Source organism: Papio anubis, chromosome 12 (assembly GCF_008728515.1).
Source record: "Papio anubis isolate 15944 chromosome 12, Panubis1.0, whole genome shotgun sequence".
Classification (NCBI taxonomy): domain Eukaryota; kingdom Metazoa; phylum Chordata; class Mammalia; order Primates; family Cercopithecidae; genus Papio; species Papio anubis.
This window is the reverse complement of record NC_044987.1, coordinates 48,346,350-48,371,885: the sequence shown is the minus strand read 5'-3', so window position 1 is coordinate 48,371,885 and position 25,536 is coordinate 48,346,350. Positions and strand designations below refer to the sequence as shown.

Here is a 25,536-nt window from a genome sequence, read left to right as displayed (position 1 = left end):
TCTTTGGAACATAGAGCTCCTTTTGCCCGCAAGGTCTTTTTCCAGCTTCTTAAATTCCTAGTCATCTTTCAAGACAGAGTCCAGGTGTCACCTCCTTTCGGAAGATGAGTCTAGTCCCTTCCTGATAAGTGGAGTTAGAGTCTCCTCCTCTTTGGTCTCACAGGACTCGGCATTATATAGCAACTGTCTGTTTCCTTATCAGTTTCTCCTTTATCAGCCTGAGCTCTCTTGGAAGGAGGAGACACCATATTCATCTCCTCTATATTTTCCAATACCCGACCTGTGCCTGCCACTCAATGTTTGGTGATATTGTTCCAAAGTCCATCAAAGTACCACATTCATTTTATAGTGGTATTCCAAAAGATCAGAAATGTATTTTTTCAATAAATGTTTTCTCTTTTAAAAAAAGAAAGTAAACTATATCTAAGCCTTTGCCTTATTAGGAAAAAATATATAGCTATTCAGATTTGTAATGTAATCTTTGCAGAGTTGAAAATATATATTAAATTTGTCCCTGAGAAACCTCTCTTTAAACCAACCAAACCATAGTTCTTAAAAAGGCAATTCAAAGTTAGAAATGATGTCCTGCTATGTGGTTTTTTTCTTTTACCAAAAGGAAGGAAAATCTCTAGAAGGAATAAATTATACACTAAACTTTCTGAAAATTCTCAAGCCCTGGAAATTCAGATGAAAGGCAGCAAGGAAAAATGTGATATTACATAGAAAACCAAAAAGCCTTGTTCACTACTACTAACATTAAAAGTTATATGCATGTATTATAAGAAATAAAAAACTAAATTAATGCAATTAATTGGTAGGACTTGAATTTTATTAAAGAATTAGAGAAGGAAATGGCATTTAATCTTTCTCCAATACCTTTTCAAATCTTTACACACATTTTCTCTACACCATAAGGCAAACCAGCAAAGTAGTCACCATCATCTGCATTTTACCAATGAGGAAACTGAAGTTCATGGATCTTAAGGGACTTCATTAAATTCATATTGCTTCTAAGCAACAGTTGGTATTTGAACTCAGGTCTACCTATCTCCAAAGTTCTGACATAACAGGAAGAGAAGCAGAAAAGGGGGAAGAAAGGTGCAGGTACATAGTGCCCTGCAAAGGAACCCAAAGATGCAAACAGGAGCTGAGGTTTCCCTCAAACCCCGACGCACCCCAAATACCGAGCTTTGCAAGATAGAATGTTGTTAAACTTGATGTGAAATGAGATCGGTTACAAAGGAATTTTTATTCTTTACGTGATCCCAATTTAGAAGCTTATATAAATAAAATGTGGAGAGCAGGCAGAAAGTATGATGTTATAGTATCAGCAAATCTATTTCTCCTATACCCTCATGAACAACAAAATCCTTGCATTGATCTGGGCAAGAGCTTTATAGTATTAATCAAATCTTAAACCCCTCCAAAGGCAGGCACAAATGATCACTGGTACTTCATAAGTTAGGGTCAGCCTGTGCCCTGCCGAGAGGTGCAGTTGAAGATCTGGGTTCTGGTCTTCACTCTGTTACTAAAAACCAAAACTCTTTGTTTCACTCATCTCTCTGGGTGACTCCACCTGTAAAATGAGGCATTTGGACTCTGATCTGTCAGCTGCCTTCCTTTTTTATTTTTTCTTATGGACATAAAATCAAATGACAAAATGAATGCCAACACCATCACTAAGCTAGCTTAGGGAGAAAGAGATGAATAGGCAGACTATTGGAGAAAAATGTCACCCTGCTGCCCAGTGCAAAGCCTTTTTAGAAACTAAACACTTTTCATAAGACATCGCTACAGTGAAGGAGAGAATGATAATTAGGAAAATAGGGTATAAAACCTAACAAAAATCTTCCTTTTCTTCTTTCTGTCCCTCCCTCCCTCCTTCCTTAATGACAGTATTCTGCTTGGGATTAAGCTAGGCACAATGGGTACAACTATTAAGTCCTAAGACCTGGTTCCTGTTGTGAAGAAGATATTGGCCCACAGCAATAATACCAGCTCCCATTTGTACAATGTTGGGGGTTTACACTGTACTGCAGCACATGCACTCTTCACAACTCTTCTTAGAAGGTAGCTAAAGCAGGTAGGAATAAGTATCATCATAATCCCCCATTTATTTATTTATTTAGAGATGGAGTCCCACTCTGTCATCCAGGCTAGAGTACAGTGGTGCAATCTCGGCACATTCCAGCCTCCGCCTCCTGGGTTCGAGTGATTCTCCCACCCCAGTGTCTGGAGTAGCTGGAATTACAGGCATGTGCCACCACACCTGGCAAATTTTTGTATTTTTAGTAGGGATGGGTTTCACCACGTTGACCAGGCTGATCTTGAACTCCTGACCTCAAGTGATCCACCCGCCTCAGCCTCCCAAAGTGCTGGGATTACAGGTATAAACCACCATGTCCAGCCCACCCTTTTATTGATATGAAAACTGATGTTCAGCAAGGTTAAGCGGCGTATCCAAGGTCACACAGGTGTTAAGTGACAGCTGAGAACACATTTGTAAAGGAAGAGAAGAACTAAAAACAATAGGTGCTATGGTGCATATTTATCCCTCCAAATCTCATATTGAAATTTAATCCCAATGATGGAGGGAGCGCCCAATGGCAGGTGTTTGGGTGACGGGGGTAAATCCCTCACAAATAGATTAATACTCTCCTTCAGAAGATGAGTGAGTCCTCACTCCATTAGTTCCCTTGAGAGCTTGTTGTTTTAAAAAGAGCCAGCCACTTCTCTCACCTTTTGCTTCCTCTCTCTCCAAGTGATCTCTGCACAGCTGGCTCCCCTTCTGCCTTCCTCTAGGAGTGGAAGCAGCTGAAGGCCCTCACCAGATATAGATGCCCAATCTTGAACTTCACAGCCATCAGAATCATGAGCCAAATAAACCTTTTATTATTGTTATTATTACACTTTAAGTTCTGGATTACATGTGCAGAGCATGCAGTTTTATTACATAGGTATACATGTGCCATGGTGGTTTGCTGCACCCATCAACCCATCATCTACATTAGGTATTTCTCCTAATGTTATCCCTCCCCTAGCCCCGACCTCGCAACAGGCCCTGGTGTGTGATGTTCCCCTCCCTGTGTCCATGTGTTCTCATTGTTCAACTCCCACTTATGAGTGAGAACATATAGAGTTTGGTTTTCTGTCCTTGTGATAGTTTGCTGAGAATGATGGTTTCCAGCTTCATCCATGTCCCTGCAAAGGACATGAACTCATCCTTCTTTTGTGGCTGCACAGTATTCCATGCTGTATATGTGCCACATTTTCTTAATCCAGTCTATCATTGGTGGACATCTGGGCTGGTTCCAAGTCTTTGCTATTGTAATAGTGCTGCAATAAACATGCGTGTGCATGTGTCTTTATCAAGGAATGATTTATAATCCTTTGGGTATATGCCCAGTAATGGGACTGCTGGGTCGAATGGTATTTCTGGTTCTAGATCCTTGAGGAATCACCACAAACCTTTTTTAAAAAATAAATTACCCAGCCTCAGGTATTTCTTTACAGCAACACAAAATGGACTAAGACAATGGGGTGTATTTAAGTGTCAGCTGTGTGGTTAGAGGGGTAGTGAAGAGATCAGGGCAAAAACCAGGGTGAGGTAAGACTTAACCTGAGCTTTGCACAGGTGGAAAGATTTAGACAAGTCCCACACCAACTCACTGAATTCAATGCAGAAGACAGCATAGTACAGCTTTGGAGAGGGTGGAGTACCAAAAAACAAAAGGACATCTATTTTCATACATACACAAAAGAGCCTTGCCTTTCATTGAAGAAGTGGACACTCTTTAGTCACCTCAGTAATTAGCATGTGTATGCTCTGCATATTTTTCTCAGTAGCAGAAATGGGTGGCCCCAAGCCCTACTTTTCCCTTGGCAGTAACAGTAAGTATCAGGAAGAGGTTAAGGACATGTGATCTGTACCATGAGTGAAGGTGAAAACAACTAATCTTGGCACTCTTGACCATTACCAAAAGTATCTGAGCTAATGGGCCTTTTAGTCAAGATATTCCTCTCTGCAGGTGTGACTAATCACATGACTGTACAGCAAGCCTACCTTCCCAGACTGCATTCATTGCCACTAACACACAACAATGTAATTAATGAGCATCCTGAACCTGTTTCTGAGGCACGAAGAGAGAGGAGGGGAATGGCTGGGAAAGATTTCAAGGTGAACATAGAGCATCAAAATTATAGAAGGGATTATAAAACAGGCCCAGGCTCTGTACACTAAGAGAATGGGATTTAAGCACACTCCCCCTCCCTCTGCCAAAAAAGAAAAAGAAAAAAATTACCAAAACACAGGAATTGGGACTCTGGAATCAGGTAGAGGTCCTTCACAGAGGAGGCTTCAGACACAGGAAGAGTAAAACTTAAATCAAAGGAATCCTAAGGTTTCACTTAGCAGGATTACAGGTCTTCTTTTTTTTTTGAGACTGAGTTTTGCTCTTATTGCCCATGCTGGAGCGCAGTGGCGTAATCTCGGCTCACTGCAACCTCCGACTCCTGACTTAAGTGATTCTCCTGCCTCAGGCTCCCGAGTAGCTGGGACTACAGGTGTCCACCACCATGCCGGCTAATTTTTGTATTTTTAGTGAAGATGGGGTTTCACCACATTGGCCAGGCTGGTCTCAAACACCTGACCTCAGGTGATCTGCCCAGCTCAGCCTCCCGAAGTGCTGGGATTACAGGACCACGCCCAGCCGGTCTTACTTCTTACTAGTGAGACTTTAGTCACCCTGCAGATTCCAATTTATTTTCATTAAGTAACACTTAAAACAATTTCACTAAGGGTTCTGAGATGAAATTTGCAGGTATAATTCACACAATATAGGTTATGATAAGATTAAACAATCCTCCCTCACCCTTACCCCATCCCCTCAGCCCACAAAGCAATTAGCAAGCAGTGGGGATGGGGTAGAGGCCAGGACTATTTGATAGTGTTAACCAGGAGTGATTTTGGAGTTTGGACTTCAAGCTGAAAATGACTTTCTACCAAAGAGAATTTAAACCTTCTCTTCCATCACATCAGTACCCAGTACTAACTGCAGAGTGAATGCAGTGATCAAAGAGAAGCAGAGCTCCCAAGTTAGACAGCAGAACCAGTTCTAGCATCTTTTCAGCCATTCCGGCATCTTGAGCAACTCAACAAAAGGCAGCAAGGCCTATAGACATGCAACACTGAAGTCTTGAAGACTTATCCTTGAGCAAGTGCCTAATAATGTCTAAGTTTAGTGAAGAGGAACAGCATAGACACATGCACGCACTATCTATTTAAAATAAGGCTGGGCATGCAGAGGCTCACACCTGTAATCCCAACACTTTGGGAGGCTGAGTCGGGGGGATCACTTGAGCTCACAAGTTTGAGACCAGCCTGGGCCACGTGGCAAAACCCTATCTCTACAGAAAATACAAAAATTAGCCAGGTGTAATGGTGCATGCCAAGTAGTCCCAGCTACTTGGGAGGCTGAGGTGGGAGAATGGCTTGAGACTGGGAGGCAGAGGTTGCGGTGAGTGGAGATTGCCCCACTGCACTCCAGCCTGAGTGATAGAGCCAGACCTTATCTCAAGAAACAAATACATGAAAAAAATAAAAACAAAATATAGAATCTATATATTCTGTAGTGTACTATACTATATTATATAACATATACATCTATATACATAAACACTACTATACATTTAGTTCTCAGTCATTTGCAACCAATTTATGAAATCCTGAAAACTTCCTGCCCTATTATTACATAGAAAGTTAGGCTCGGTGGTTGCTAAGTGATTATGAAACCAGGATCCTCGTCCCCAGGTAGTAAAATCAGGCATCCTTCCTCCATAGAAGAATGTTCTAACAAGGCTATTTTGGTTCAGATGTGGTTGTTTATTGGGAGGGGGACAGCAGGATTACATGCGAAGTTATTGCTATTGCTATTATTTCTATGAAGAGCCACGAGGCTGGAACACTTAAACGGGCTATCTCCCCAAATCCTCAGTCCAACACTGTAAAGAAAGTGTCATTATCATTCCTATTTCACAAAAGAGGAACTGGATTCAGAGCAGAAAATTTCATCTCCATATGTGCTCTTAATTACTATGTTGTTTACAGATATGTGTATATATGGATATATCATAGATATAAGTTACTATGTGTATGGCCGGGCGCAGTGGCTCAAGCCTGTAATCCCAGCACTTTGGGAGGCCGAGACGGGCGGATCACGAGGTCAGGGGATCGAGACCATCCTGGCTAACATGGTGAAACCCCGTCTCTACTAAAAAATACAAAAAACTAGCCGGGCAAGGTGGCGGGCGCCTGTAGTCCCAGCTACTCGGGAGGCTGAGGCAGGAGAATGGCGGGAACCCGGGAGGCGGAGCTTGCAGTGAGCTGAGATCCGGCCACTGCACTCCAGTCTGGGTGACAGAGTGAGACTCCGTCTCAAAAAAAAAAAATAAGTTACTATGTGTAAACTGACATAATGGAATTTCAAATGTTCGTTTCAAAAACTATAAACATATGGAATAGATAAAACTCATAAAGTGTTTTTTTTTTTTTTTCCTAGCAGAAGTAGGACTTAAAAAAGGTCACACTAACATGGAAAACTGAAAATATTTAGGTAAAACAATCTTATCCATACCTTCAATTTCAGAAGAAGAAAAACAGTCATTTTATACATTTTTAATCAACAAAGATCAGTCAATAAATACTTCCTAAGGACATACTGTGTGAGAAGACTTGTTAGGTACATCTCACTGCAGAGAGGGGCCATGATTGTAGAAAACTGGTGTGTATTAGAGAAAGAACACTGTCCAGGGATTAGGCAAGGTCAACTTTGCTCCTAGCTCAGTCTCTCTCTTGTTATGTGATGCTGGGCAAGTCACTTAAACTTCTGAAGCTTCTATCTCCTCATCTGCAAAGTGAGGGAACTAAAAAGGATGATCTCTCACATAGACTCCTTCTGGCAATAAAATGCTGTGACTCACACTGGTGAAACAAGACATTTCAGCCACAGCAGAATTTGTCTACAATGAACTATGGCCCTATACCTCTCATTTCATTTCAAAGCCCAGAGTAAAACCATCCCAAAGTCTGTAGTCAGGCAAGCAACAGTCATTCTTTCAATAGTGCTTATGCTCATCTAAAGAGTAGGATAATTTTCCACCAAATTAAATGTCTCTCTGTGATACTGTGAAATATCTTTGTTCTCTTTTCCTGCTACATAGCTCCTAAAACCCTTGGAATCTCTGGAGTGATAAGAGTGTCTTTTGTATGCTAAGGTGATAACTGGTGGCTGACAGCCACTAGGTAGCTTCAGAATGGGGGCTGGTCACAGTAAAGACCAAAGCATGATTAAACTTTTCAGTCCAAAGCCCCAATCTCTGGGGAGAAGAGAGGTCCCCGCCAACACATTAAGTGATTAATCACATTGGTGATTAAGCTAATGACCAATGGCCATTGGTTTAATCAGTCATGCTTATGTAATGAAGCGGCCATAAAATCCCAAAGGGATTGGGTTTGAAGAGCTTCTTGTTAGCTGAACACATAGAAGCTCCATACCCCCTTCTCCCATACTTTGCCCTATACATTTTTTCTATCCATATCCTTTGTAATATCCTTTATAATAAACTGGTAAATATAAGTAAAGTTTTTCTCTGAGTTCTGTAACATTCTAGTTAATTAGTCAAACCCAAAAAATGGAGTAGTGAGAAACCCAATTTACAGCCAGTCAATCAATCAGAAATATAGGTGACAACCTATTACTTGCGATTGGCATCTGAATTAGGAGCAGTCTGGTGGGACTGGGTCCTCAGCCTGTGAAATCTGATGCTATCTTCAGGTAGGCAATGTCAGAATTGAATTGAATTAGAGGGTACCCAGCTGGCGTTTGCTGCAGAACTGATTGCTTACTTGGTATGTGCGGGGAAAATCCCTGCACATCTGGGGTACAGAAGTGTTCTGTGCTGTGGCGAGTAGAGAATAGGAAAAACACTGCAGTAGTCCATTCCAATGCTGCTAATGAAGACATACCTGAGACCAGGTGATTTATAAAGGAAAGAGGTTTAATTGACTCAAAGTTCAGCATGACTGGGGAGGCCTCAGGAAACTTACAATCATGACAGAAGGGGAAGCAAACATGTCCTTCTTCACATGGTAGCAGCAAGGAGAAGTGCTAAGCAAAAGGGGGAAAAGTCCCTTACAAAACCATCAGATCTTGTGAGAACTGACTCACTGTCACTAGAACAGCGGCATGGGGGTAACCACCCCCATGATTCAATTACCTCCCACCAAGTCCCTCCCACAGCACATGGTGATTATGAGAACTACTATTCAAGATGAGATTAGGGTGGGGACACAGCCAAACCATATCATTCTGCCCTGGACCCTCCCAAATCTCATGTCCTCACATTTCAAAACCAGTCATGCCCTCCCAATAGTCCCACAAATTCTTAACTCATTTCAGCATTAACTCAAAAGCTGACAGTTCAAAGTCTCATCTGAGACAAGCCAAGTCCCTTCCACTTATGAGCCTGCAAAATCAAAAGCAAGGTAATTACTTCCTGGATGCAATGTGGGTACAGGCATTGGGTAAATACACCCATTCTAAATGGGAGAAGTTGGCCAAAATGAAGGGCAACAGGTCCCATGCAAGTCCAAAATCCAGTAGGGCAGTCAGATCTTAAAGCTCCAAAATTAACTCCTTTGAGATCTCCATGTCTCATATCTAGGTCATGCTGATGCAAGAGGTTGGCTCCCATGGCCTTGGGCAACTCCACCCCTGTGGCTTTGCAGGATACAGCCCCCTTCCAACTGCTTTCGCAGGCTGGCATTGAGTGTCTGCAGCTTTTCCAGGCACACATTGCAAGCTATTGGTGGATCTACCATTCTGGTATCTGGAGGATAGTAGCCCTCTTCTCACAGCTCCACTAGGCAGTGCCCCAGGGGGGACTGGGTGTGGGGTCTCCAACACCATATTTCCCTTCTGCACTGCCCTAGCAGAGGCTCTCCATGAGGGTCCCACCACTGCAGAAAACTTCTGGCATTTCCATACATCCTCTGAAATCTAAGGGGAGGTTCCCAAACCTCAATTCTTGACTTCTTTGCACTGGCAGGCTCAAAACTATGTGGAAGCTGCCAAGGCTTGGGGAGCTGTATCTTGGACCCTTTAAGCCATGGTTGGAGTGGCTGGGACACAGGGCACCAATAAGTCCCAGAGGCTGCACACAGCAGGGGGGCCCTGGACCCAGCCCTGGAAACCATTTTTCCCTCCTAGGCCTCCAGACCTGTGATGGTGGGGGGGCTGCTGTGAAGGACTCTGACATGCCCTGGAGACGTTTTCCCCATTGTCTTGCTGATTAACATTTGGCTCCTCATTACTTATGCAAATTTCTGCAGCCAGCTTGAATTTCTCTCCAGAAAATAGGTTTTTCTTTTCTATCACATAATCAGGCTGCAAATTCTCCAAACTTTTATGCTCTGCTTCTTTTTTAAATGTAAGCTCCAATTCCAAACCATATCTTTGTGAATACATAAAATGGAATGCTTTTAACAGCATCTAAGTCACATCTTGAACACTTTGCTCCTTAGAAATTTCTTCTTACAGATATCCTAATCATCTCTCTCAAGTTATCTCCCTCTAGTTCGAATATCTAAGACAGGGGTAAAATGCCACCAGTCTCTTTGCCAAAGCATAACGAGAGTCATCTTTGCTCCAGTTTCCAACAAGTTCTTCATCTCCATCAGAGACCACCTCAATCTGGACTTTATTCTCCATATCACTATCAGCATTTTGGTCAAAACCATTCAACAAGTCTCTAGGAAGTTCCAAACTTTCTCACATTTTCCTGTCTTCTGCTGAGCCCTTCAAACTGTTCCAACCTCTTTCTGTTACACAGTTCCAAAGCCGCTTCCATATTTTTGGATATGTTTACAGCAGCACCCCACTCCCAGTACCAAATCATTGTATTAGTCCATTCTTACGCTGCTAATAAAAACATACCTGAGACTTGGTAGTTTATAAAGGAAAGAGGTTTAATGGACTCACAGTTCCATGTGGCTGGGGAGGCCTCAGGAATCTTACAATCATGACAGAAGGGGAAGCAAACACGTCCTTCTTTACATGGTGGCAGCAAGGAGAAGTGCCAAGCAAAAGGGAGAAAAGCCCCTTATATAGTCATCAGATCTCGTGAGAACTCACTCACAATCACTAGAACAGCAGCATAGAGGTAACCATCCCCATGATTCAATTACCATCCACCAAGTCCCTCCCACAACAGGTGGGGATTACGGGAACTCCAATTCAAGATGATATTTGGGTGGGGACATAGCCAAACCATATCAAACACTTTGATTTTTATATATAGAACTCTGGTTCTTCATATATCTTAACACCCTTGTTCTTGATGGTATATAGCAAACTAGGCGAAAATAATTAATATTAGTTAATAATAACAATAAGACTATCAAAGTCTTACATAGCAGTAAGAATATTCTAGGCACTGTTTTAAGTACCTTACATATATTAACTCATTAATTCCTCACAACAACATGAAGTAAGCATTCTACAGATAAGAAAACAGGTTTAGAGAGGGCAAGTAACTGCTTGTTACTCAGTTAACTGCTAGTAATGGCAGCACAACTCCAGCCAGATTGTCCAACTCCAGTGTCCATGCTCTAGGCTTCCTTCTTGGACAGAAGTGCCTTCTTGGACAGAAGTGTTGCAAAGCACAGAGTCATTCTCCAGGTGGCTTGGGTTCTACATTTTTAAGTCCTTGGCTTTTCTTGCTCCTTTCTCTCTGGTCCCTGCACACTCTCTGGCCTGGCTCATTTTCTGATCTCCAGCTCAGATTCTGGCCACAGATTTCCTTAGACTGGACTTCCCCAGGCAGCCCAGGGAGAGGAGGCCTTTAGCTATCTGACGGGCATTATTCGGCCACAACAACCACGTGTCATGTGCCCACGGCAGGCTTCCTAGTATGACCCAGTACAGGGTGCTAAAATCAACCTCCACAAGGTAACTGGAAATTCATCTTTCTTAAACCGGGCAGAACCCTCACCTTTGTCAAGACCCGGACAGAGGAGAAAAGCAGCATTTCCCCAGGAAAGACATTTAGTTAATTCAGTTAACTTGAGACTATGCTTTGCAATATTTAATGACAGAAATGGTGCAATGCAATGGTTTGAAAATAGAGCTTTCTGGGCTATGAACCACGAATGCCTCAAATTCCTTCTGCTATATTCTCCCATTAGGAAACCAAAGCCACCAAAATAGGGAAAAAAAAAAAAAAAGAGTATGGTAAACCTCATTAATGTCTTGCAAAAATTAATAAGTAAAATAACAGAGATGTGAAGAAAAAAAACCCCATCTAAAGATACGATATTCTCTGCCTTACTGGTTTTTTTCCTTCCATCTTAGATAGAAGAGAAGAAGAAAAACAAGAAGAAGGAGATCAAGGAGAACAGTAAGGCTGAAATGCTTTACTTCAAATTCAGGGTCCATAATTATATTATTCTCTAAAATAATGGCTTTCAAATGCCACTACTATTTAGGCTGAGATACAAGGGAAATAAATGATATCATCATGGGGCTTAACTTTATTACATGTTCGTTTTATTAAATTTATGCACATTAGAAGCATAGGAAATTGCCAGCCTTTAACATTCACACACACGCAAAGAATTATACAAAAAATACATCATCTTGAATCTTGGTCTTCAATTTATTTCCACAATTCCACAGAGCTTGTAAGGGGTTAAAAAAAATGTTCCTATCATTGAGATATATAAACTGATTTCTATCATCCTTGGAATCACTAGTTACTCATACCACAGCCTGTGGCTGCCTGCAGCAACACATCAACACTTCCATGTATTTAATGCGGTATCTTCTTATTTGGGTATTATTTCTCATTAAACCAATCAGAAGAGGCTTCAAGGTAGAGAGGGGGAAGTGGGAGGTGACAAAAGGGCAATTTGAGCCAAGAGAAACACCACACCCATTCCACATGGAAACCACAACCATGTATGGTCGCAGAGTGAAAAGGACTTGAGTGCCCAGTTAAGAGCTGGAAGGCAAAACACCAATGAGGTCCCTTCTGTGGAATTCAGTCTTTCACCTGAGGATAAAGGTTTTTGTAATTCTAAACAAAACTAAAATGAAAAGACATTAACTAAATACCAACGTGGATAGGACAGAGTTTCAGGATGAGCTCAAGCAAGCAACACAGCTGGTCCCAGGACAGCCGGAAATGAACCTCCTTCAGGTATAGAAAACAGAAGGAAAAGTGGAATTTTGCCTTTTCCCTTACCTATTATTCAGAAAGTGTCTACTACATTCCTAAAAGTAAAAATCTTTGTCTAACAGTTTTATAAAAAGAAAAACAGATCTTAAAACAATTGTTGCAGAAACTTCTTCCATTTCTGTTTCTAAAATAATTCAAAGCACTAATTTTTAAGATTTTTAATGAGAATTTGAATCATCATGAAATCTTACAGAAAACATGAATTGGTTCACGAGAATTAAAGAGGGTATACCCCCCAAGTTTTAACTCTCGAGGTCAATCAGAGTCCACAGGAGCTTAAATGAGGCTCATGGCCTGGACTGACTGTTTTTCTCCAAAGAAGCTACATATTAAGATGTATGAAGCCTGAGAGCCAACAGATTTTCACTTATCTATTTCTCAGTAGAATGTAAGTAGCACAATGTCTAGCTCAAAAAATACCTGTTGAATGCATGCTAAACTAAAGAATAAAATATTCCCAAGGAAGGAATAACAGTGACTTCCACTTCACGCTCTGCCTAAGGTTAGACCTGATTACGTTACATAATACTATGTTTAAAAAAGTCCTGTTCACTGCAGCTTTATTTGTAATAGCCAAAAATTAGAAATAACCCCAGTGCTCTTCAACAGGTGAATGGTTAAACAAAATCTGGTACATCCATACCATGGGATACTATTAAGCAATAACAAGGAAAAACTCTTGATAGACACAACTTGAATGAATCTCAAGGCAATTGTGCTGAATGTAAAAAGGCCAATCCCGAAAGGCCACTACTGCATGGTTCTGTTTATATGACACTCTCGAAATGGCAAAATTATAGAAATGAAGAACAGATTAGTGGTTGATAGGGGTTAGGGATGGGGGCTGTGGAGGCAGAAGGGAGATGGGTGTGATTATCAAAGAACAAATGGAAAGAATCTGTGGTGATGTAACTGCTCAGTATCTGGCCAGTGATGGTGGATACATGTGATAAAATTGTATATATGTAATGAAATTGTATACAACTGAATACACACAGGCCCATGTGCACATACACACACACATTAGTACATGTAAAACTGGAAAAATCCATGCCAATATCTGAGTTGTGATATTATACTATAGTTGTATAAAATGTTACCATAGGGGAAACTGGGTAAAGGGTACACGGATCTCTGCACTTTTTCTTACAGCCTCATGTGAATCTACATTTATCTCAAATCAAAAAGATTAATTTAAAAACATTCTGAAGTGACCTCTCCTCTGCTACCATCAGCACTACCAATTTGAGAGTGTGTACAAGTGTGTGCATGGCAGGTTGAGAGAGGGGGCAGCAACACATAAAATTTAACCACCTCCACAGAGCTCTCTATGGGGAGTATAGAGGCATCTCCAACTTCCTTTAAACTCCCAATGCACCAGTTGTTTTTCACATAATCTAAATTTTGCTCTTACATTAAAAACAAATATTTCAGGACTCTTACCTCCATATTTGGGATAAAAGGTCATAAGACCCATGACAGCCCATGTTTTATACCTGTTTGATACCCTCTCAGTGCCTAGCATAACGCTCAACCCAGGAAAGAGCCTGAATAAAAGTGCTTTTAATAAATGGATAAGCGAATGAATGGATGGATGAACTTTCTCATCATACTAGAACCAGATAAGCTGAAAATTCACAATGTTTTTGCTCCAATTTTCTCAACTTCAAAAGGTCAGTAATAGCTGTGCCCACCTGTCTCACAGGCCTGTGGAGAGGTTAAAGACCATCTCCATCTGAGCCTGCTGTAGTAGCAAGTGCATATATAGCTTTGTTTAGAGATCTGCACTAATTATTTCTTGTGTGTTCTTGTGCCGGCTAATTTCTCTGAACCTGAGATTTCTCATTGGTAAAATGGGGGATAATACTTATTTCTGCAAGGCTGCTATGTGAAGGAGACATGGTATTCATAAAAGGCCTTGCTCAATGTCAACCTCACTAAATGCTCAATAAATGTTTTCACCCTTCCATAGATATTTAAAGGAACTAGTGCTCACCTCATAGCTCAAAATGGCAGCCATTTCTTAGTAAGTTTACAGTTTTTTTTATAAATAAATAACCAGTGTTGTATTTATGTAGCATCTTCCTCTAAAGATCAAACTTTGCTTACATTTCCAATGGCAAAGTAGTGTGGACAAAGTAAACGTAGATAGAGGATGAAGTAAATGGGAAAAGACAAATTCAAGTGGAAGATGACAAGGGCATTTGTGGGTAGCTGTTAGGACTGTACCGCAAGTCCTCTCCTGCTACCTCACTGCGGAAAGCAACTTGTCTTGGACTTGGTCTCCCCGATGGTTTCTTTCTTTTTTCTGTTTTTTTCTTTTCTTTTCCTTTTTTGTGTATTTTTATGGTATTTAGTATATTCATACCCACAGGCAGCCTAGATAGTAGAGGAAGACACCTGAAAAGTCTATTGACCTCTAAGAATGGTGGGCTAGAGGTATGGAAAGGAAGGAGAAGAGGCCTCTGTTTATTTCCTCTGCTGTGAAAGCTACTTGTTCTCAGGAAATATCTACTACTTCCTCCTCAGGGCTGGGAATGCCCTAGTCTGTTCTTACCCAAGGGTGGTAACTTTTCCTCCAAGTGTGCAGCTGTCTGAAAATATATTTGCTCTTGATGTGTCACTGGGTCACGAGTAGTTCTCTGAGAAATACTTTACACATGGGTGTCTCTTGAGCCCAGGCAATGGAGATATTTGCTTACCCATGAAGCAGGGAGGGACAAACAGGGGATATGGTTCCAAGGTCCAGTTTTTAAAGACTATGCTAACCCAGTCAATTTGTCAGTCAACTACATTTTGAAACCTAACTATGTGCCTGGCCTCTCATTGAAAATGAGAAGGAATCATCCATGACCAACACACAGACAGTCCCCTCCCTTTATAGAGCTCATGGTCTCATTCTGCATACTCACATTTGGTTGCTTTACTTCTATTGTAATAATCTTGTGTGGCACACAGCACATGTGTCAAAGCAAAGGTCTCAAAAATAGAATATCATTCCACACATGTTCCCTATAACAAGCAGAAGAATATGAAATAGAGATAATATAAAGATATGTCCCTGTTAGAAAACAAAGGTTTGGCATATCTTGCAAATCTCAAAAAGACGAATGTGCTTTCCAGAAAAATAATACATTTTATTTATTTATATATTTATTTATCATTTTGCGATAGGGTCTCACTCTGTTGCCCAGACACAATCCTAGCTCACCGTAGCCTCGACCTCCTGGGCTCAAGTGATTCTCCCATCTCAGCCTCCTGAATAGCTGGGACTACAGGCATACACCAGCACACCTGGCTGATAGATAGATAGATAGATAGATAGATAGATAGATAGATAGATAGAGTAAAGACAGAGTCTCACTATGTTGCCCAGGCTGGTTTTGAACTCCTGGGTTCAAGCAAGCCTCTCGCCTTGGCCTCCCAAAGTGTTGGGATTACATGTGTCAGCCACCACCTCTGGCCGAATTATACATTTTTAAACCCTTATCAGTTGTATTCTCTACCTTTTTGATACAATTAACAATAGCATATACTTATTAAGTACTTACTATTTGCCAGGTACTATACTAAGCCCTATGTGCTAGGCACTATACTAAGCCCTTCAAAGAATCATCTCATTTAATCTTTTAAACAATCTTATGAGTGATGCACATATTATTATTCCTATTTTATTGATGAGGAAACTTCAGCTTAGAAAGAACAAGGGATGTAAACTTAGGATCAACTGATTCCAAACAAATGTGGATCTCTACATTAAGCTGGAATATTATATGCTTGCTTGGTTTAGAGAGAAGGCCAAAGTTATGATTTCTATTATTGAAATAAGAATGTATACAGTGTAGATCCTTCAAAACAGATTAGGTTGAACCACTATTAAATTGCCAATACAGGTTGAGTATCCTTTATCCAAAATGCTAGGGATCAGAGGTGTTTGGGATTTTTGGATTTTTTCAGATTTTGGAATATTTGCATATATATGAGATATTTTGGGGATGAGACCCAAGACCAAACACAGATTCATTTGTTTCATATACACCTTATACACATGGCCTGAAGGTAATTTTATATAATTTTTAAATAATTTTGTACATGGAACAAAGTTTGTGTACAGTGAATCATCAGAAAGTGAAGATGCCAGGTGTGGAATTTTCCACTTGTAGAGTCTCAAAATGTTTTGGTTTTGGAGCATTTTGGATTTCAGATTAGAGATGTTCAACCTGCATACAACTGTTTTGACCTAAGAAATGACAATTTCATTTGGTTCAACCTAATATAATATCAAGAGACAGAATAACCTAAGCCTAGCCCAAGCACAACCCCTGACTAGCTGTATGAATTTTAACAGTCACTTAACATTTCTAGACTTCGCTTGCTTTACTGAATAATATAAAGCATAACTATAAAAGTTAGACTGGATTTGTCTTTAGGTTCCCCAGCTCCATAATTATAAGAAAAGTGGGGAGAAATACAATTTATTTGTTCAACAATTATTTATTAAGTACCTACAATGTGCCAGGCACTGTGCTTTCTCTCCCACTCCAGGTTCACCAGTATTTCAAAGACAGGCTCCCAGTAGCTTCCCATGATTCCACGGATTCTACATGTTAGAAATAAAGAACAAACTTGAAGATTCTTGCTTGTCTGTTCAGGATAACTGCAATGTGCCCTATGCTGCTGGCAGCTCCTCCCAGATCACAATTCCACAGCAGAAGAGATAAACATAGGACCTGGAAACCACTTTAATGTGAAGAGATGAAGTGCAGCATAAGAAATGTTGATGTGAACAAATGTGTATCTTCCACTAAAAAAGAACTCTCAGTAGGCTGGGTGCGGTGGCTCATGCCTGTAATCCCAACATTTTGGGAGGCTGAGACCTCCCAAAACTCCTCACCTGGGGTAAGGAGTTTAAGACCAGCCTGACCAACACGGTGAAACCTCATTTCTACTAAAAATACAAAAAAATTAGCCAGGATTGGTGGCGCACACCTGTAATCCCAGCTACTTGGGAGGCAGAGGCAGGAAAATTGCTTGAACCCTGGAGACGGAGGTTACAATGAGCCGAGATCACACCACTGCACTCTAGCCTGGGCACCAGAGCGAGAGTCTGTCTCAAGAGAAAAAAAAAAAAAAAAAACTCTTAGTAAATATTCTGGCTCACAGTGAACTCTAGAAAAATATCTTACTTTACTTGTACCTCCCAGAAAGACAACGATTTAGACTTTTAACTTAAAAAAAAAACACAAAATTCCCAAAGAAAGAGCCCTCACTCAGCTTTGCTGGGTAAAGCACCTTAGCATCTAGCCACAATCTTTGCAGTGATTAAGGATTGGGAGTAGAGAGTTACAGAAAAACATCAAACAGCAAGTTCAAAGATACCAATTCAATACCTGGCTATGTGACTCACTAGCTTTGTGAGCTTGGACTTAACATTCAACCAGCCTCTGCCTCAGTATCTCATCCATATAATGAGCATTGGGATGATGAACTCTAAACATCTTTCCTGTTCTAAAGGTTAACCAGTTCCTTATCATCTAAGCTTTTACCATCTAACTGCCATCTGTTCCCTTTTGTACTATCCATTGTGAACACAGCAAACAGCTGTTTTCCAATGTGCCTGCAATAGCTCTTCAAATACGTACTTGAAGACTCTTATGACTGCCCACTTGACTCCCTCTCTTCTAACATAAGTCAATGGCCCAGATGGAGTCATGTGGTTAGCGAGATGTTTGGAATAACTCATGTGGAGTCATATGTCTAAACCTGGAGCCATAAGGAAGGGAATACATGCAGCAAAGAGCTGCTTGCTTTCTCAACATCTTGTAACTGAGAAAGGCCCATAACTCCCAATCTCATTTCCTGGGAATTCTACCAGCTGCAATAGGATTATAAAAGTTGCAAGAGAAAGGGATTAATAACCTTGATGTGCTGATGATCTAGCTGAGAAAACTGAACCTACACAAAGTATATAACTGATGAATTGTATAGAACAGATTATTACTATGTACTAAATTTGGGGATGTACCCAGTAAGAGTCACAGGAAATTAGACCAAAAAAAATGGTTAGATGAAGGGTATAGTCTGCTCCAGGGAAAGCCTGTTGCTCTATAGGAGGTTAGACTCTGAATCACTGAAGAGGACATGACTTACTTGGGAAACCATGACACCAACCCAGCCTCTAGTTGGGGGCGATCTTCAAATTAGGGGTGACCTGGGACTCTACCAATAGAGTTCTCTCAAACCCACCCTAATGGGGTAGTTTAGAATAGACTGTCTGACAGGGCAGTGGAGACAATTGCAAGCCAAATGTCACTTGACCTTTCTATGTTCTAAGTCAATGATGTTCATTTCTCTCTTAACCTGTAGAGTAACTTTCTAGCCCATTTAATGCAAACCATCTCTGAATGGGGCTCCTATGAAATGTGTCACTTTGAAGTTGCAGAAAGTTATTTTTTCTTCTTTAAACAAGTACTCTTTGGAAACAATAAACCAGTAAGTAAAAATAATTCCAGAAAAGAAATCATAGAAGCAAATGATTAATAAATACCACCCTCCACCTAAGATTCTTAGTTTCAGAGCTTTGTTTCTTTTTTTTTAAGTTTATTTATGTATGTATTTATTTATTTTAATTTTATTTATTTTTTTGAGATGAAGTCTCTTGCTTTTGTCACCCAAGCTGGAGTGCAATGGTGCAACCTCCGCCCACAGCAACCTCCATCCCCAGAGCCCAAGCGACTCTCCTGCCCCAGACTCCCGAGCAGCCGGGACCACAGGTGTCTTCTTTATTTCAAAATACATACACCTATAAGGCAGGAAATAATTTGAGAACTGTTATCATAATATTTTATGCTTTAAAGATGAACAGTTTTCTTTTTCCTGTTCAGGGACTTTGAATTACAACATTTATCAAAGAGGCAGACATGGAGAAAAGTTTCAGCCACCTCAAATTCTGATAACATCCATGAAATTTAATTTGAGATATTTCATAACCAATATTTTATAAACCTGTCCTTAAAAATGAAGGGCATGCTCTCAACACTTTCTGACACGGAAATTGTTCCAACAGACAAAGAAATAGGCATATCCATGGTTAAAATCTCACAGCTGTCACATTGTTTAGTTCTGCACAAATGAAAAATCCTATTACCCAAAAAAGGTTGGAGACTCTGTAGCTGTAATTTGGCAAGCAATTGCATTTTCAGTCATACCCTCCCTCATACAGATATGAACCCTAGAAAATATTTAATTAAACATAACTATGCGGTCTGAAAACTAAGTCAAAATAAGAAGTTAATGTTTTGCCATCTTTAATGTTGTTATGCAATTCATTAGAGAAAAGAGCACACAATCCCTCAATCCCCAACCTCCAAAGATTCAAAAGAGCAGATTCCGTTTTTTTTTTTTTTTTTTTCTTATAGAGACAGGGTCTCACTATGCTGCCCGGCTTGGTCTTGAACTCCTGGGCTCAAGCAACTCTCCTGCCTCAGACTCCCAAAGTGCCAGGATTACAGGCATAAGCCACCTTGTCTGGCCAGATTTAAATTTTTTTTTTCATTTTCTTTTCTTTTCTTTTTTTTTTTTTAGAGACAAGGCCTCTTTCTGTCACCCAGGCTGAAGTGCAACAGCACAGTTATGGCTCGCTGTAACTTCAAACTCCTGGGTTTAAGCAATCCTCCTGCCTGAGCCTCCCAAGTAGCTGAGACTAGAGGCACATGCCACTACACCCAGCTAATTTTTAATTTTTTTTTTCTAGAGACAGGTTCTCCCTATGTTTCCAGGGTGTTTCAAACCTCAGGCCTCAAGTGATCCTCATACCTTGGCCTCCCAAAGTGCTGGGATTACAGTCATGAGCCACCACGCCCAGTCAGATTTAAATTTTAAAGGACAACAGAACAAATAATAAAACCTCCCACTTTCTCAAGGTCACAAAAGAGACTTTCACATCATCAAACTCAAAAGAATCCAGATTCTCAAATGGGCATCACATCTCTCCATGAATTGTCCCCTGGTAAGGAAACTTGCATTTATCAAGACTTTTCTGCTTGCTTGGGCTTGATTTCTACTATTTGTCTGGTATTTGAGGGAAGAAAAAAAAAATCATTATATGGCTGGGGAAGTACAGGAAGTAAGTCTCAAACATGAATTTGAATTTGTATTTCTTTCTGAAAACAAAAGTTTTTATTGGAGGTTTATATAGAAGTAAAAGAAAAGCAGAATTTCCAGGAATTGCTCCAGGAATTCATGGAAAGTGGATCCATTCCTCATTTTTTTTCTAATAAAGAAAACCAAGAAAAAACTATAAAGAGATAGTCTTTCAAAATGCCGAGGTTCCCATTCCTTTACAATATCACTAAGGAGAAGTTAAGTGGCTGTACTTTGATCTCCACATTTATATTTCAGAATTATTGCCTACTGTGTGACCTTGGGCAAGTTACTTAGCTTCCTCACTGGTAAAATATCTACTTAAAATTGTGTTATAAGGATTACATGCACTTGTATGTATAAAGGACTTAGTCTGGCATGAGTCCATAGTGAACCTTGTATTAGCTGTAATACTTATATTAGCTAATATAAATATTAGCTGTTATTATTACCACCACCACCGTTAAATTTATTTTCAGCCTCCCAAATAAAGTCACATCGCCCCAAGGAATAATGTTTGCGCTTTATTTTCTGAAATGATGATGGCCTGGCTCCAGGCTCACCATCAGATCTAAAACAAACTGAACCCTCTCAGCCAGAGCACACTAATGTGAACTGGGGTCTCAGCTGCTCTGTGATTTGGGCAGCAGAAGAGGCCAGATACTTAGGCCCAGTAGCCTGAGTTGCACTCATTTAACAAATGTTAATTGTGTCCCTAGTCTGTGCCAGGTAGTGTAGCAGGTGCTGAATTTATTTGCTTATGATCAGCACTTTCACTGTATTCTCTAGAGCCCAAGGCTGTGTTTTTGTTTTGTTTTGTTTTTTTGTTTTTTGGGTTTTTTTTTTTTTTACTATAATGTGCTGCTTATGTTAAAAAAAGAAAAAGTTACATAGGAAACATTTTCCAGGATGAAACTAACAAGAATAGTAAAAGCCACTCCAAACCATCTATTTCTATTTTCTTCCTTATATTTCTACAGTATAAAAATTTTCACCTACTTTTTAAATTTGATAAAGCAGATTATTCCCAGATGAGTTTTTGCCAAATATCTACAAGAAAGGATGACTTTATGTGAGCTGGCTCTGAAATAAGCAAACTGACAGAGCAGGCCACCACTCCCCTTCCCTCACATCTAACAAACTGCAAATAGTGCTGGGAATCCCACAGGACTCAGGAAAGGTAACACACAAGCACAGAGCATACACATAAGCCAGGGGAATCTCCTGCTGTAAAAACTCTGGGTAGGCACCAGAAGCTTAAACTTCTTCATAGAAGAGCCTTAACATTCACCGAGGCTCAGGTAAGATTTAACCACTTATATAAGAACTGACCTAATGATTATTATTTTATGAAGTTGCATCATTGTGTTCAGGCAGCACAGGGAAGAAAAAGAGCACAGACTTGGGAGTCAGACCTGAGCTTGAATTCCAGGGCTACTACTTAAAAGCTGTGAGACTCTGCGCAAATATTTAACTTCCCCAAGTCTAATTTTTCTTATCTAGGTTATATGGCATCAAATTTATACCTTTGAAGATCTTTGTAAGAATTAAAAGGATAATTCATGTTAAACACCTAGCTGATATCTGACATACTGTAGAAACTTAACATGATATATGCTCTGACCACCTCTTATTTTGGGGCAGGAAAAATGTCCGAAGAACTCCTCCCCTGATTTAGAGAAATAATGAAAGTGAATCCAAGGCAAGTATTACCCCTCATTTTTCTAAGAGTCTAATTCTGATAAGTGATATTTTCAGGACTCTGACAGTACCTGAGATATTATGAAAAATGCAACCAAACCTTCTCCAATAGCTCTTTGTCCCCCAGATTTTACAGAGGACAATCAAGAAGACTTCAACTTTCTCCTGCAGAGCACCATGAGCTTTGGAACTGGAGCCCACATCCTCTCAGCTCCTCTGTTCTAGTCTCTTTCTATCCAAATCCCAAATGCACCTTCTAAAAAAAAAAAAAAGATCAACCGTTTCGCTCCCCACAATCTATACACAGGATGGCACAGAGTGAAAGTACGCAATTTGCCTCAACTTCTTTTCATTCACTCAGTAATATCTGTCAGGTCTGAGGCTTGACTGATATATACTTTAAAATGAACTTAAATATATCAGGAAGCTGAGAGATTTTATAGTTCTTATATTTCCCAGGGTCTAGGTTTAAAATTAAAAGGATGGAATTTGGGCTTATGCCTGCAATCCCAGCACCTTAGGAGGCCAAGGCTGGAGGATTGCTTGAGCCCAGGCATTCAAGAGCAGCCTGGGCAACACAGCAATACCTCATCTTTATAAAAAAATTTTTTAAATGATCCAGGTGCAGGGGCATGTAACTATAGTCCTAGCTACTCAGAACCTTAGGCAGGAGAATTGCTCAAGCCCAGGAGGTCAAGGCTGAAGAGCCAGGACTTACAGGTGTGCAGCTCAAACTGACCATATTACTCTGGGCAAGCTATTCAATTCTTCTGAATTATAGTTTCATCAGCTGTGGAAACTAATAATACTTCCTAGCTTATAGGATTATTTTAGCATTAAATGATATTATATGTAAAAACATTTTGAAAACTGTAAAGTTCTATACAAATGTTATATTAGAAAATGTCAGTCTTTTTTGGCCAGGAGCAGTGGCTCACACCTGTAATCCCAGTGCTTTGGGAGGCTGAGGTGGGAGGATCACTTGAGGTCAGGAATTCGAGACCAGCCTGGCCAACATGGTGAAACCCCATCTTTACTGAAAATACAAAAATTAGCTAGGCATGGTGGCAGGCATCTGTAATCCCAGTTACTTGGGAAGCTGAGGCACAAGAATCATTTGAACCCAGAAGGCAGACATTGCAGTAAGCTGAGATCACGCCACTGTACTCCAGCCTGAGCGACAGAATGAGACTCCTTTCAAAAAGAAAAGAAAAGAAAAAAGAAAAAAATAAAGAAAGAAAAGAAAAGATAAAAGAAAACATGTGATCTAATAAAATCTTAAGAAGTCTGTGTTTATAAGCAGCTTCCCCAGCTGGCCATACCCCACCTGGCCACTCATCTATCTCACAGCACACCTTAGTCTATACTCACTGATCTCAAGACCAGAAAGTTTTTGTTGTTGTTGTTGTTGTTGCTGCTGCTTGAGAAGGAGTCTCACTCTGTCACCCAGGCTGGAGTGCAATGGCACAATCTCGGCTCACTGCAACCTTTACCTCCCAGGTTCAAGAGATTCTCCTGCCTCAGCCTCCCGAGTAGCTGGGATTACAGGTGCACACCACCACGCCAGCTTTTTTTTTTTCATTTTCAATAGAGATAGGGTTTCACCATGTTGGCCAGGCTGGTTTTGAACTCCTGACCTCAAGTGATCCACCTGCCTCAGCTTCCCAAACTGCTGGGATTACAGGCATGAGCCACTGCAACTGGCCTATACCCACTGATCTCAAGTTCAGTTTTTTTTTGTGAGCCCTCCCATTCCCTGTTCATTTTCAAACAAATGGATCATCACAGCTTCTGACACTCTCAAAGTTCAAAATGTTAAAGCTTGACACTTATTTCTAAAAGGTGAAATCTGATTTGGTTTATGGAATGACAAAAAAACCGTGAAACTTTCTTAAGCACCCTCTTCACATGCCTAAATACATAGTCTTGAGAAATGGGCCCTTCTCTTATGTAAAGATCAATAACTTCTCAGAGTCTTTAATATCTTCAGAGTCTTAGCCAAAAACAAACCAAAAATAAACAATTGGCTTCACATATGTGGCATTTCATGGTGTGTTGAAGGGATCTCCAAGTCCAGTCCCAGGTTTGATGATTCACTAGGATAACTCAACAGGACAACATATAGTCATATTCACAGCTATGACTTATTACAGTGAAAAGATACAAAGCAAACTCAACAATGGAAAAAGGTGCATGGGATGAAGTCTGGATAAAACCAGGTGGGAGCTCCCATGGGTCTTCTCCAAGAGGAGTCACACTGGACACACAAGTTGTGACAATGCATCTGAAATGTTACCAACCAGACAGTTCATTAGAGATTCAGTGCCCAGAGTTTTTAATGCCCAGAGGGGACAAGTCATGTAGGCACCCCTTCCCTGGCATGTACCCAAATTCCAGACTCCCAGAAGAAAAGCAGGTGCTCAGCATAAACCATATTGCTTGCACAAACAGTTTAGGCACAGTGAGCTACTCCTATCATTTAGATTTGTGGGAATCCTCCTGAAATCCAAGTTCCTTAATGTCAGCCAAAGGTCAACTTGCAAGCAGGCCTTTCTATGGATAGGCAGTTTCACACCCACTATGTTAATTCTTTTCTGCACTCATGAGAATAAAAAGCCAAATATCTAAATAATTGATAACTGCCCACTGACCACTAAATTCTTACAGCCAATCAATGTACTGAAAACCTTAAAAAGACAGTGAACGTAACTTAGCACTTTAAAATACATTCATTTAATACACTTGTACTATCTCAGCCTCTGGGCTTTGGGCATTAAGGAAATAATAAGTTCCTTTAGTCCCAGCACTCTAAGAACTTTTGTAACAAAAGGGAAGATGAGGACAAAGAGAATGATAACACACAGTGGTATGTGATGATGCGCATAAAAGAGGTATAAGCCAAACATTAAACCAGTTAAAGGAGGGAAAGAAAACTTCCTGCCATGATGAACCAGGAAGATTTCAGGAAGAATTAGCATAGAGTTGCAGTTTTAAGAATAGCTAGGATTTCAGAGTTCGAAACAGGGTTAGGAAAAGCTCAACAAAAGGGACTAAAAGTCCATTAAAAAGTCCAATCTCCTTAATGACATGTACAACACTCTTCACGATCAGTCCGCTGCCTACTTCACTGGCCTCAGCTCCTGCCAGCCTTGCCTTGAACATGAAACCGTGCTCGCCATACTATTTCCCAGCCTTTTGACCTTCTAATTCCTATTCACCCAGGTCTCCTCTCAAATGCCACCTCTTCCAGGAAGCCCTACCTTGGCACTTGATCTCCCTTCCCTCTTACCACCTCACCTCCTTCCTCTGTGCTCACATCTGACTATGAACATCACACTGAGTGGTCATTACAGACGTCTATTTTCCCCACTGGACCCTCAGCCTAAAACAATTTGACAC

General features: G+C 40.5%; 1 protein-coding gene across 10 annotated transcripts in view; it reads right to left on the bottom strand.

Annotated features, from left to right (window-relative positions):
* Positions 1–25,536, bottom strand: part of SYTL2 (synaptotagmin like 2) — a 122,576-nt gene that overhangs the window by 79,551 nt on the left and 17,489 nt on the right. For 4 of the 10 annotated variants that reach the window (XR_002517147.2, XM_021926381.2, XM_021926382.2 and 1 more), the window contains exons 2-3: positions 16,804–16,894; positions 15,207–15,306 (exon numbers count right to left, since the gene is read on the bottom strand). The exons of 5 other annotated variants lie outside the window; for them this stretch is intronic. The gene's annotated coding sequence lies outside the window, so the exon portion shown is untranslated. The remainder of the gene's footprint in view (positions 1–15,206; positions 15,307–16,803; positions 16,895–25,536) is intronic. One more of the 10 variants, XM_021926376.2, reaches the window with a different exon arrangement.